The sequence below is a fragment of the Rutidosis leptorrhynchoides genome, chromosome 2 (assembly GCF_046630445.1).
Source record: "Rutidosis leptorrhynchoides isolate AG116_Rl617_1_P2 chromosome 2, CSIRO_AGI_Rlap_v1, whole genome shotgun sequence".
Taxonomy (NCBI): Eukaryota; Viridiplantae; Streptophyta; class Magnoliopsida; order Asterales; family Asteraceae; genus Rutidosis; species Rutidosis leptorrhynchoides.
The window spans coordinates 394,862,580-394,877,826 of record NC_092334.1 but is presented as its reverse complement, the minus strand read 5'-3'; positions in this window follow the sequence as shown (position 1 = coordinate 394,877,826).

The window sequence follows — 15,247 nt, the reverse complement described above, 5'->3', positions numbered from 1 at the left end:
TAATATATCACATAATATTCATATGTTAAAAATATATAGTTTCCCACAAAAATGTTAAGCAATCATTTTTAAAGAAAACACGGTCGAAGTCCAGACTCACTAATGCATCCTAACAAACTCGATAAGACACACTAATGCAAATTTTCTGGTTCTCTAAGACCAACGCTCGGATACCAACTGAAATGTCCCGTTCTTATTGATTAAAAACGTTCCATATTAATTGATTTCGTTGCGAGGTTTTGACCTCTATATGAGACGTTTTTCAAAGACTGCATTCATTTTTAAACAAACCATAACCTTTATTTCATCAATAAAGGTTTAAAAAGCTTTACGTAGATTATCAAATAATGATAATCTAAAATATCCTATTTACACACGACCATTACATAATGGTTTACAATACAAATATGTTACAACAAAATAAGTTTCTTGAATGCAGTTTTTACACAATATCATACAAGCATGGACTCCAAATCTTGTCCTTATTTAAGTATGCGACAGCGGAAGCTCTTAATAATCACCTGAGAATAAACATGCTTAAAACGTCAACAAAAATGTTGGTGAGTTATAGGTTTAACCTATATATATCAAATCGTAACAATAGACCACAAGATTTCATATTTCAATACACATCCCATACATAGAGATAAAAATCATTCATATGATGAACACCTGGTAACCGACAATAACAAGATGCATATATAAGAATATCCCCATCATTCCGGGACACCCTTCGGATATGATATAAATTTCGAAGTACTAAAGCATCCGGTACTTTGGATGGGGTTTGTTAGGCCCAATAGATCTATCTTTAGGATTCGCGTCAATTAGGGTGTCTGTTCCCTAATTCTTAGATTACCAGACTTAATAAAAAGGGGCATATTCGATTTCGATAATTCAACCATAGAATGTAGTTTCACGTACTTGTGTCTATTTTGTAAATCATTTATAAAACCTGCATGTATTCTCATCCCAAAAATATTAGATTTTAAAAGTGGGACTATAACTCACTTTCACAGATTTTTACTTCGTCGGGAAGTAAGACTTGGCCACTGGTTGATTCACGAACCTATAACAATATATACATATATATCAAAGTATGTTCAAAATATATTTACAACACTTTTAATATATTTTGATGTTTTAAGTTTATTAAGTCAGCTGTCCTCGTTAGTAACCTACAACTAGTTGTCCACAGTTAGATGTACAGAAATAAATCGATAAATATTATCTTGAATCAATCCACGACCCAGTGTATACGTATCTCAGTATTGATCACAACTCAAACTATATATATTTTGGAATCAACCTCAACCCTGTATAGCTAACTCCAACATTCACATATAGAGTGTCTATGGTTGTTCCGAAATATATATAGATGTGTCGACATGATAGGTCGAAACATTGTATACGTGTCTATGGTATCTCAAGATTACATAATATATAATACAAGTTGATTAAGTTATGGTTGGAATAGATTTGTTACCAATTTTCACGTAGCTAAAATGAGAAAAATTATCCAATCTTGTTTTACCCATAACTTCTTCATTTTAAATCCGTTTTGAGTGAATCAAATTGCTATGGTTTCATATTGAACTCTATTTTATGAATCTAAACAAAAAAAGTATAGGTTTCTAGTCGGAAAAATAAGTTACAAGTCGTTTTTGTAAAGGTAGTCATTTCAGTCGAAAGAACGACGTCTAGATGACCATTTTAGAAAACATACTTCCACTTTGAGTTTAACCATAATTTTTGGATATAGTTTCATGTTCATAATAAAAATCATTTTCTCAGAATAACAACTTTTAAATCAAAGTTTATCATAGTTTTTAATTAACTAACCCAAAACAGCCCGCGGTGTTACTACGACGGCGTAAATCCGGTTTTACGGTGTTTTTCGTGTTTCCAGGTTTTAAATCATTAAGTTAGCATATCATATAGATATAGAACATGTGTTTAGTTGATTTTAAAAGTCAAGTTAGAAGGATTAACTTTTGTTTGCGAACAAGTTTAGAATTAACTAAACTATGTTCTAGTGATTACAAGTTTAAACCTTCGAATAAGATAGCTTTATATGTATGAATCGAATGATGTTATGAACATCATTACTACCTTAAGTTCCTTGGATGAACCTACTGGAAAAGAGAAAAATGGATCTAGCTTCAATGGATCCTTGGATGGCTCAAAGTTCTTGAAGCAAAATCATGACACGAAAACAAGTTCAAGTAAGATCATCACTTGAAATAAGATTGTTATAGTTATAGAAATTGAACCAAAGTTTGAATATGATTATTACCTTGTATTAGAATGATAACCTACTATAAGAAACAAAGATTTCTTGAGGTTGGATGATCACCTTACAAGATTGGAAGTGAGCTAGCAAACTTGAAAGTATTCTTGATTTTATGAAACTAGAACTTTTGGAATTTATGAAGAACACTTAGAACTTGAAGATAGAACTTGAGAGAGTTCAATTAGATGAAGAAAATTGAAGAATGAAAGTGTTTGTAGGTGTTTTTGGTCGTTGGTGTATGGATTAGATATAAAGGATATGTAATTTTGTTTTCATGTAAATAAGTCATGAATGATTACTCATATTTTTGTAATCTTATGAGATATTTCATGCTAGTTGCCAAATGATGGTTCCCACATGTGTTAGGTGACTCACATGGGCTGCTAAGAGCTGATCATTGGAGTGTATATACCAATAGTACATACATCTAAAAGCTGTGTATTGTACGAGTACGAATACGGGTGCATACGAGTAGAATTGTTGATGAAACTGAACGAGAATGTAATTGTAAGCATTTTTGTTAAGTAGAAGTATTTTGATAAGTGTATTGAAGTCTTTCAAAAGTGTATAAATACATATTAAAACACTACATGTATATACATTTTAACTGAGTCGTTAAGTCATCGTTAGTCGTTACATGTAAATGTTGTTTTGAAACCTTTAGGTTAACGATCTTGTTGAATGTTGTTAACCCATTGTTTATTATAACAAATGAGATGTTAAATTGTTATATTATCATGATATTATGATATATAATATATCTCAGTATGATGTATATACAGTTAAATGTCGTTACAACGATAATCGTTACATATATGTCTCGTTTCGAAATCATTAAGTTAGTAGTCTTATTTTTACATATGTATTTCATTGTTAATACACTTAATAATATATTTACTTATCATTTAACATAATTAACCAAGTGTATCAATATCTTAATATGATTCATATGTACCTAGTAAGACGTTGTTATAACGATAATCGTTATATATATCGTTTTCGAGTTTCTTAAATTAATAGTCTCATTTTTATGTATATAACTCATTGTTAAAATACCTAATGAGATACATACTTATAATAAAAACATGTTAACTATATATATAACCATATATATGTCATCGTATAGTTTTTACAAGTTTTAACGTTCGTGAATCACCGGTCAACTTGGGTGGTCAATTGTCTATATGAAACATATTTCAATTAATCAAGTCTTAACAAGTTTGATTGCTTAACATGTTGGAAACATTTAATCATGTAAATATCAATCTCAATTAATATATATAAACATGGAAAATTTCGGGTCACTACAATATGTTCTCTAGGTTGAGATCTACGGTTAATCTTGCATTCCGAGTTACGATCACTTTTTGATGAATGACCTTATGTGCTGCTAAGGTGAGTTTCATTTGCTCCCTTTTTAATTGCTTTTGCAATTTATATTTTTGGGCTGAGAATACATGCACTTTATTTTAAACGCAATGGATACAAGTACAAACTAAATTCTACACTGAGTTTAAACCGAAAATCCCTTAGCTTTGGTAACTAGTAACTGCCAGTACATAGGATATGGACTGTGGGTGCGAATAACAGTATATGGATCCATAGGGCTTGATATCCCAGTCCGAGCTAGAGTACTAGCCTTTTAACGGACGTATGCTATTTGAGAAGCGTACACGTTGGTTTGCGTGTATTATTAAGATGATTATACAAAGGGTATAAATTATATATACGTTAAGTTTAGTTACCAGGGTGCTCAATCTTGTAGAATATTTTGATAAACGTTTCTGGATGAAACAACTGAAATCTTGTGATCCACTTTTATATACAGATTATACGAAACACTAAAACTATGAACTCACCAACCTTTGTGTTGACACTTGTTAGCATGTTTATTCTCAGGTTTCCTAGAAGTCTTCCGCTGTTTACTTATATGTTAGACAAGCTATGTGCATTGAGTCTTACAGGACATACTTTTCAAGAAAACGTTGCATTCACCAAATCATCACCATGTATCTATTTTGACTGCATTGTCAACGGAAGTATCATTGTAAACTATTATATTACGATGATTGTCTATATGTAGAAATCATCAGATGTCGAAAACCTTTGATTTAAATATGCATTTATGGTGTGCCTTTTCAAAAGAATGCAATGTTTACAAAACGTATCATATAGAGGTCAAATACCTCGCAATGAAATCGATGAATGACGTATTGTCCATATAGATTTGGAGCGATCGTCACAGTTGGTATCAGAGTGTTGGTCCTAGTGAACCAGGTCTTACATAAGTGTGTCTAACTGATAGTTGTTAGGATGCATTAGTAAGTCTGGACTTCGACTGTGTCTGCATGTCAAAAGTTTTGCTTATCATTTCTTGTCAGAAATTACCTGTCTATCATCTTAAGTCTAAACGCGTCTTATTGCATTGATTGTATAGATAGTGTATAGAAAAAATTCATATCTTGGCATATCTATTACAGTAAACTTTGACTGCCATCTTCCGAAAATTTCTCCGTAATTTACGGGATTTTGGTATTATATATACATATGTAAATTATGTATTGAAGAGTACCAATCTAAATTCTATAATCTATTTCATATCAAAAATTATCTCTCTAATTATACAAGATGGATCCCGTATCTAGTTCAAATTCCTTAAATTCCGACAGCTATTTCGATATGGATATTCAACTGAATTTCGAAGACAGTGTAACCGGAATGGATCAACCAATTAGCCATCATCTATTCTGGATAAATTGGGGATGGGTTCGTAGCTTACTTAATTATTGGAGACAAGAAGAAGGCGATCTCTTCCATCCACCACATTGCCCTCTTGGCGAAGAACCTGAAGCACTTACCGGCGAACCTGTTCGAGACACCATTTTCTCTCTCATTTCCAGAGTATCTCATCACGATAATATACTATCTTAAATTCTGGATCTTATTCATCCGCTCATCCGAACCGCCAATCATCCCGGTGTAGTAGAAGAAGTCAACGAGCTTCGCGCTCGGGTAGTGGCTTTGGAGAATATGGTGCAAAGGTTACAAGCACCAGCAGCATCACCGGCATCAACAGTACCACCGACAACAACACCAATAGTACCATTACCACCACCAACAACCACATCCGCATCACACGCCTCAACATCACAATTTGTACCTCGGATATCAACATCATACGCACCATAGGTACCAAGAAATACCAGCAACAACAAACGATGAAGTATGGATTCATAACTTCATCGGAGAAACATTCTACGGTGATTATCTAATTTCTAAAGTTTAGAGATTATCTATTCTAGCCTTAACCCTAAATCAGATAGAGTAGAAACCCTTATCCGAATGGTGTAAGATACAAGCTAGACTTGTTTTACCAACAGCATCAATAGTACCCTTAGCCTCACCAGCACAGTCAGTGCTGTCAACATCGTCAGAATCAGCATCACCTCTAACATCACAAGCTCCGTCAGTTCAAGAAAGCACCGTAGACATCATTACGAGTCAACAACGAGTATATTGTATCAATGAGTTATGAAGTAATAACTCAATTCATCTAAAGAATATATATGTATATCTTATATATATAAATTTTAAAACCATCATGAATCTTTTCGTACTAAGCTATTACGTGTGAATTTTAAGGGGTAGATACTACTCGGTTAATTCATATTACTAATACGCTATGATGTACATCCTTCGTTAACAACTTAACCATCGTTAACTACAAATATCTGTTTCAACTCAATGAATTCCATTTCATAATGAACTTAGTGTATTAATCAATTACATGTTTGATTTTATACTTTTATCTTCGATGTACTCGAAACTTTCTAGAAAACATCATTTATATCTTATGAAGTTCATAAGAATTCCACGAGCATCAACATCCTTCACCGAGGAATAAGAATAAATAATGAAGTATTGATTTCATTAGTGAAATACTCCGCGAAGATTATGTAATCCTTAATGTTTTAGAGATTATTCATTCAATTCAAAAATCAAATGAGCTTAATATGATATTAACTCATCAAATCTGTATTACATCTGAAGAAAATATACATACATATATTTTCATAAAGACGGTAATAAAAAAATTCTTTTGTACAAAGTATTAATTGTGAAATCTTTAACGGGTAGGTAATACTCGGGAAATATATAAGTTCATAATTAATATGTTATACTGTACATTCTTCAACTTTGATTCAAAAATTATTAACTATGCTCACAGCGATATACAATCGTTTCCATACATATTCAATTACATATTCTGATTTTCAAAAATCAGAATCCAAGCCAAGATTTAACAGAAAACATCACTCTTAGATTCTTACATCTTTCAAATGTTATACTTTAACTTCAAAACTGTGCTAGAACATCACTTCTATTCATAAACCCAGGAAAAAAAATTTGTATCGTTCAAAATTCTAGAACATCATATGTATCTTGACAATTACAATCTTCATGCAAACCCTTCAAAATTTTGAAAACACCTCGGATTGATAACCAACGATTCGGTTATGATAACTTTGAATGCTGATGAAGCAGCAAAAATTGTAAACGACCTTAACAGCCAAAAGTTTGATGATAAAGAATAGTGTGTTGGCAAAGTTCAGAAAAAGAGAAGGTTTGGAACTCGAAAACGGATTGAGCAAAGTATGAAGGAGGCTGTGGATAAATCACAAAGACTAAACCTGCCTTCAAAGAATCCAAATTATTCAGTATCTGCTGAAGCCATTAACGAATACCTTGCTTCCGAATCTAAACCCTTGCGGACAATATTCTTCATCATCCTCTGATATTAGAAATTCTAAGATATCATCGTATCTTTCATTATAAATATCATCCATATTTCTGGAGATAATTCCATAATCATTCTCATCGGAAATCAATTTTCTCCTTGCGATATCTGTGTAACATCATAAAAGAAACTATTTTAGTTTCTGAATTCTGAAACCTTCGAGTTTAAAATATGAATATTTTTGAAGTGGTGTTGGGAACTGAAGCATGAGTTAGTATAATATAATGACACTTGATCAACGTGATTATATTACAGTAAGTCATGCTGAGTTTCTAATGGAACGTGATAAAGGTTCATAGATCATACCCTCATTATAAACCATGTTACATAACTCTTTCATTCTATTTAACCTCTAAACTATCAAGAAAATATTTTCTCAATGATTCGGTCTTTTTCGAGGTATTCTGGTAATTTGACAAGTCAGATTGTGCTATTACCGTTTTTTTTAACATTAATTATGTTCATTCCGAAATACATACCTACGAATTCTGGACCATTATTCGCTTGATTTAAAGTCGGGAAGATAAAACAAAAGCATGAAGCTTCAAAATATCAATGGGAGTATATATAAATCACAGTTGATTGGAGAGAGTATTAACTGTGGATGTCAATGATTATGGAAAGACAGAAGCAGAGACATCGAAATATAAGGGAAGATATAAAACCGAACAACCACCCAGAAATTACAAACCGTGTATATCAATGCATATAGCAATATAAAGACACAGGAGAATGAAAAACACTATAACCCCAAGGTAATGGTAGAAGAAAATAACTTCCTCCGGTGGTAGATGAAAAAGAAGAATGACAAATATGAAATTTAGGAGTATATCAAGAATCAAAACTGGATGAAGCATTTTTACAATCTTTTGAAAATAGGAAATGGGGAAGAAGATGTAAGAGTGATGAAAATAATGAAACGGAAGAGGTCAATTTATAGCGAAATATCAAACATGGCAATCGAGGCAAATTACGCATTTAATCAAAAGAAATCTTAATTTTCTTAAATTCTCAAGAATCAAATCTTATTTAGATTATGAAGATTTTCTATTCCTTAAATTACAGAAATCAATCGTTAATACGTTAAGAGTTAAGACGAATCTCTATTATCCATTTCACTCTTTTACGATAACTTCTCTCATACGCTTCGAATAATCGGATTGTTTTATCCATATTATTCAACGGTGATAAAACTCTATTTATCAACACATATACGGCATGAAAACATTTTTATTGTTAGTCATGACGACCTCACTCACATTTTGGGACGAAATTTCTTTAACGGGTAGGTACTGTGATGACCCGGAAATTTCTGACAAAATTTAAACTTAATCTTCGTATGAGTAACATTTTCGACACGATAAACAAAGTCTGTAAAACTGAATCTCAAAATTTTTGAACTATTTTCATATATTCATATACCTTTCGGTTGTTCTCGACGGTTCGCGAACAATTATATGTATATAGATACATATATATATATATATATACTATAACTTGAAAACGTAACAATGTATTAATTTTTTTGATACCGTACATTAAACTTATTGGTTTAAATATTTATTTGAATATATATGATAAGTTGGAATATTAATTGTATGAATAACTTACGACGTATATTTAAAGCGTGTTTATGAATGTTGAAAATATATATTAACTTGGTCATAAAATGATTTGTTATTATATATATATATATATATATATATATATATATATATATATATATATATATATATATATATATTAACAAATAGCGAGACAATGATTTATAGAAGTAAATGACCAAAACACTCGAAAGTTTAAGATACACTTTGAATGATATAGTTTATTGATAATTTAAGACTATATTTTGACAAAAGTACGAGTCACAAAACGTAAATTACGAGTTTTCTAAGCGTACGAAAATGCGTTCGAGAAACCGGAACCGGGACATAAGTCGAGTGACAACGTACGAGTCATCGGAACGAAAATTACAAGTCAACTATGCACATGAATTTAATATAATATATAATTAATTATTTAAATTATATATATTATATATATTATATTTAATTATGTCGACAAATAAGAAAACAAAAAATATGTGAGCTGGATCTGACGGTCATGCGATCGCATGAGAAATAGGCATAAAACCCATGCGATCGCATGGGCATCAGAATCAGGAATTATGGCTATAAATATCAGGTTTCTTGCGCATGTTTTTTTACACATATTACTCAGTAAGTATTTATTTATTATTATTATTATTATTATTATTATTATTATTATTATTATTATTATATTATTATTAAGATTATTATTATTATTAATCTTAATATTTTTAGTAATATTATACATAAAATATTACGATGAGGTCATGAGCGTGTCACTTTCAAAACAAGCTTCAAACGGGATAGAACTAAGGAAATTATGGGTTATAGCTATGGAGGTTATGGGTAATGTTCATGGGTATTGTTCGCAAGTCAAACCTAGTATTTATCATCTGTGTTGCGTCTACGTACTTTCCTGCAATATTGAATCTCAATATTGATACGTGAGCATTCATATCTTATCTTTTATATATTAATAGTGTATACATGTCTAGTGCTCGAGTATATATTTATACATGCTTGTATGCTAAATTTCATCGTTAAACAGTTTATAATGAATCACGAATTAAATATATATATTACTGGTAAAAGGTATATGATATACATGTTTTCAAAAAGCTGACGAAAAATCAATAACTTTTCATTTAGAAATCGCGTAATTTCGATGAACGAATCAAAAGATATGGTCAACTGAATTATAATTGACGTTAATTGGAATTGCTTTTGAATCTGCAATTAATATTTAAACAACCTGTTTATGAGATTGATAAAATACTACTAGCCAAGTAAATGAATCCTTATATAATGCACGTCTCGTTTTGTTGAACAATTGTCAAAATTGACTTTTTGAAATGACTTTTGATAACTTTTGTATGTCGATCTCGAGCATTAGGATTGTGATACACTATAACCCAACCTAGTTTATTAGACATGTATTGACCAACATATGTTCTCTAGGTTGAGATCTACGGTTAATCTTGCATTCCGAGTTACGGTCACTTTTTGATGAATGACCTTATGTGCTGCTAAGGTGAGTTTCATTTGCTCTCTTTTTAATTGCTTTTGCAATTTATATTTTTGGGCTGAGAATACATGCACTTTATTTTAAACGCAATGGATACAAGTACAAACTAAATTCTACACTGAGTTTAAATCGAAAATCCCTTAGCTTTGGTAACTAGTAACTGCCAGTACATAGGATATGGACTGGTGGGTGCGAATAATAGTATATGGATCCATAGGGCTTGATATCCCCGTCCGAGCTAGAGCACTAGCCTTTTAACGGACGTATGCTATTTGAGAAGCGTACACGTTGGTTTGCGTGTATTATTAAGATGATTATACAAAGGGTATAAATTATATATACATTAAGTTTAGTTACCAGGGTGCTCAATCTTGTAGAATATTTTGATAAACGTTTTCGGATGAAACAACTGAAATCTTGTGATCCACTTTTATATACAGATTATACGAAACACTAAAACTATGAACTCACCAACCTTTGTGTTGACACTTGTTAGCATGTTTATTCTCAGGTTTCCTAGAAGTCTTCCGCTGTTTGCTTATATGTTAGACAAGCTATGTGCATTGAGTCTTACAGGACATACTTTTCAAGGAAATGTTGCATTCACCAAATCATCACCATGTATCTTATTTTGACTGCATTGTCAACGGAAGTATCATTGTAAACTATTATATTACGATGATTGTCTATATGTAGAAATCATCAGATGTCGAAAATCTTTGATTTAAATATGCATTTATGGTGTGCCTTTTCAAAAGAATGCAATGTTTACAAAACGTATCATATAGAGGTCAAATACCTCGCAATGAAATCGATGAATGACGTATTATCCATATAGATTTGGAGCGATCGTCACAGTTACCAAGTCAAGCTATGAAAGCAATGAAAAGTGAATGTTATGTATCGAGAGAATGATTTTATACACAGGTTATGTGTATGTTATTTTTGTGCACAAGATATGTGTACGGTTACTAAGATTTATGAAAGATGATTTCGTACACGAAAAAGGTGTACTGTATTTAAAAGATATCGCATGTACATTACAGGTGGGTATAGGATTCGGGCCCATTTGTACCATGCAACATTTAAATCTTGTGGTCTATCAAAATTACAGAATTTTTATTGTTTTATTATAAACTTATGAACTCACCAACCTTTTGGTTGACACTTTAAAGCATGTTTATTCTCAGGTATGAAAGAAATATTCCGCTGTGCATGCGCTCATATTACATGGAGTCGTTTATGGCATATAGAGGTCAGAACCTCGCAATGAGACCAACTGTTGAAGACTTCTTCCAGATGGATTAGGACGGGGCCTTTCAGTTGGTATCAGAGTGGTGGTCTTAGCGAACCAGGTCTTGCATTACTGTGCCTAACTGATAGTTGTTTAGATGCATTAGTGAGTCTGGACTTCGACCGTGTCTGCATGTCAAAAGTTTTGCTTATCATTTCTTGTCGGAAATTACCTGCGTATCATTCTTAGTCTAGACACGTTTTACTGCATTGACTGCATGAAAAGTGTATAGACAAAATTCATATCTTAGCGTATCTGTTACTGTAAACTTTGCCTAACATATTTCGTAAATTCCTCCGTAACCTACGAAATCTTTTGTTCTATATATATGGATATTCTATGTAATTAGAATACCATCCGATAGCCAGAAAATCATTTCATAACGAAAAATCCTTTATTCAATCGTACGAAATGGAATTCGTCATTAGTTCAAGTTCCTCGGGTTCTGAAATGGAATCCCACTCAAGCTCTGAAAGCAGTGTGACTAGAATGGATCAACCAATCAGTCATCACCCATTCTGGATGAATTGGGGCTGGGTTCGTAGCCTCCTCAATCATTGGAGACAAGAAGAAGGTGATCCTTTTCATCCACCACATTGCCCTCTTGGCGAAGAACCTGAAGCACTTACCGGCGAACCTGTCCGAAACATCATTTTCTCTCTCATTTCCAGAGTATCCTGTCATGATTATATACTATATCAAATTCTAGATCATATTTATCCGCTCATCCAAACCGACAATCACCCCGGTGTAATAGAAGAAGTCAACGAGCTTCGCGCTCGGGTAGTGGCTTTGGAGAATATGGTGCAAAGGTTACAAACACCAGCAGCAGCACCAGCAGCATAACCAGTACCACCATCATCAACGCCAATAGTACCATTACCACCACCAATAACAACCGCATCGCAAACCTCAACTTCACAATCTGTCACACGAACATCAACGTCATACGCACCATAGATACCAAGGAGTACCAACAACAATGAACGATGAAGTATTAATTCATAACTTCATTGAAGAAATATTCTGCGAAGAATATGTGGTTTCTAAAAGTTTGAGAGATTATTTATTCTAGCTCAAACCGAAAATCAAATGAGTTTAATATCATATTGACTCATTAAATCCATAATTACATCTGAAGAAAATATATATGTATATATATTTTCATAAAGATTGTAATTGAAAATTCTTTCGTATAAACTGTTAATGATGAAAATATTTTAACGGGTAGGTAATACCCGAGGAATATTTAGATTTCACATTAATAAGTTACACTGTACATTCTTCGAATCTGATTCAACAGTCATTTACTATCCTACTTACAACCACCGATATACGTATCCGTTCACCCCAGAATAACCATTTTCATTCAATTTCATATTTGAATTTTGACCTATCAGAATCCAACAAGTGGCATAATGATGAAAACATTAGACAAAATAAAATTTGTTAGAAACAAACAAATTAACTATGAAAAATTCTATTAAGAATCCACGCTAACTGTTCCTAGCTAACTGATTACATTTTATTTATCGCAAATTAATTATCGCAATTTATATTCTCACAATTTTATTTATCGTCATTTAATTTCTGTTATTTATTTTCCGCACTTTAAATATCGAGACACGTATACAAAGTTTTGACATATCATATCGACGCATATATATATATATATATATATATATATATATATATATATATATATATATATATATATATATATATATATATATATATATATATATATATATATATATATATATATATATATATTATTTGGAATAACCATAGATACTCTATATGCAGTAATGCTGGAGTTAGCTATACAGGGTTGAGGTTGATTCTACAATAATATATATACTTTGAGTTGTGATCGAATCTGAGACATGTACACGGATCACGATACGTATTAATTCAAATATTATATATTAAACTATATGTGAATTATTAAATTGCTAACTGTGGACTATCAACTGAGGACTATCAACTTAGGACTATCAACATTGGACAATTAAAATGAATTAAAATATTGTTTATAACCTATGAAACTAAACAATTCTTCAAGTTTGCCACTTGATTTCATCTTACACCTCATTTGTATCTTGACGATTATAATCTGCATTCAAACCTTTCATAATTCTTGAAAACACCTCAATCAAGGGGATGAACTAACCGTACTTCATCTACGAAAGGAAAGATTTATGCATATAGTTATGCACCTAAAAATACTCGGAACCTGAGTAAACATTTAATACGTAACTAAGCTAACTCCCTTAGTGTTATTATTATTGGAAATAACTTTGCAATTTTTTTTCAAATTAGCCAATTTTGTCACAACTCCAGCAAGTCAACTTCGACTCTTCATTCGAAACAACCTTATTATAACCTTGATATATATGCGTGCTCTTTTATTGTTACCGGGGAACCTTTTATATTCCATTATATTACCAGCAGACGTACCAGCAACCTCGTTGCTCCTTGGCTTAAATCTCTCCAAAAAATCACTATATTTATCTATTGGAGTCTTATCATGAACTCATCGGCATCTTGTAACGATAATTACCATACCGAATACTGAGAGGCATCAATCGATAATCTTGAATTCCTCAGCAATTCTACGACAACAATTATATATATATATATATATATATATATATATATATATATATATATATATATATATATATATATATATATATATATATATATATATATATATATATATATATATTCTATCTCCTGGATTTACACAACTTCAATTCTGAATTTCTGAAAAGCGCTTTAGCATATGAATCAGTTTTCTGAGTTTTGAAAAAGCTGATGAAATCTTTAGCGAATACCTTGCTCCTTACTCTAAATTCTTGCAGACGAATTTCTTCATCATCTTCTGATCTTAAATATTTTAAATTCTAAGATATCATCATATCTTTTGTTATAAATATCTTAGATATTTCTGAAGATACCTTCATAAATATCTTTGTTCGAAATTATCTATCTCTTCGTGCTATCCGTGTTACGTCATAAAGGAAACTATTTTAGTTTCTAAATTTCTTTAAAAAAAAAATCGAGTTTAAATTATGAATGGTTTCTGGAGAAGTGTTGGGAATTGAAGCATGCGTTAGTATAATATAATGACGTCAGGCCAACGTGGTTATATTACAGTAAGTCATGCTAAAGTTCTAATGGAACATGATGATTAACAGATCATACCGTCATCATGTGCCATGTTACATAACTCTTTCATTCTATTTAACCTCTAATCATATTAAGAAAATATATTCTTGATAGTTATATCTTTCTCTTGAATTCTGGTAATTTAACTAATCAAGATCGTGCTATTACAATCTCTCTCCTAGAACATTAGTCATGTTCATTCGAAACTCCACATCTATGAATTCTGGACCATTACTTGCTTTATTTAAAGTCGGGAAGAGAAAATAAAAGTATGGAACTCCACAATATAAAGAAAATGAAGAGGGTGAATTTTTGGTGAAATATCCGACAGAGCAATCAAAATAGATCATCGCATTAAATTAAAGAGATCCTAATTTCCTGAGTTACCGGAGAACCAAATCTTATTACGAAGATTTTCTTTGAAATCCCTTAAATTCCGGAATTCAACCATGACTAATCAAAAGTTATGATGAAACTAGTCTTTCTCATTTTACTATTTTATGATAACTTCATTCGTACTCTTCGAATAATCGAATTATTTTATCTTTATTACTCAATGGTAATAAAACTCTAT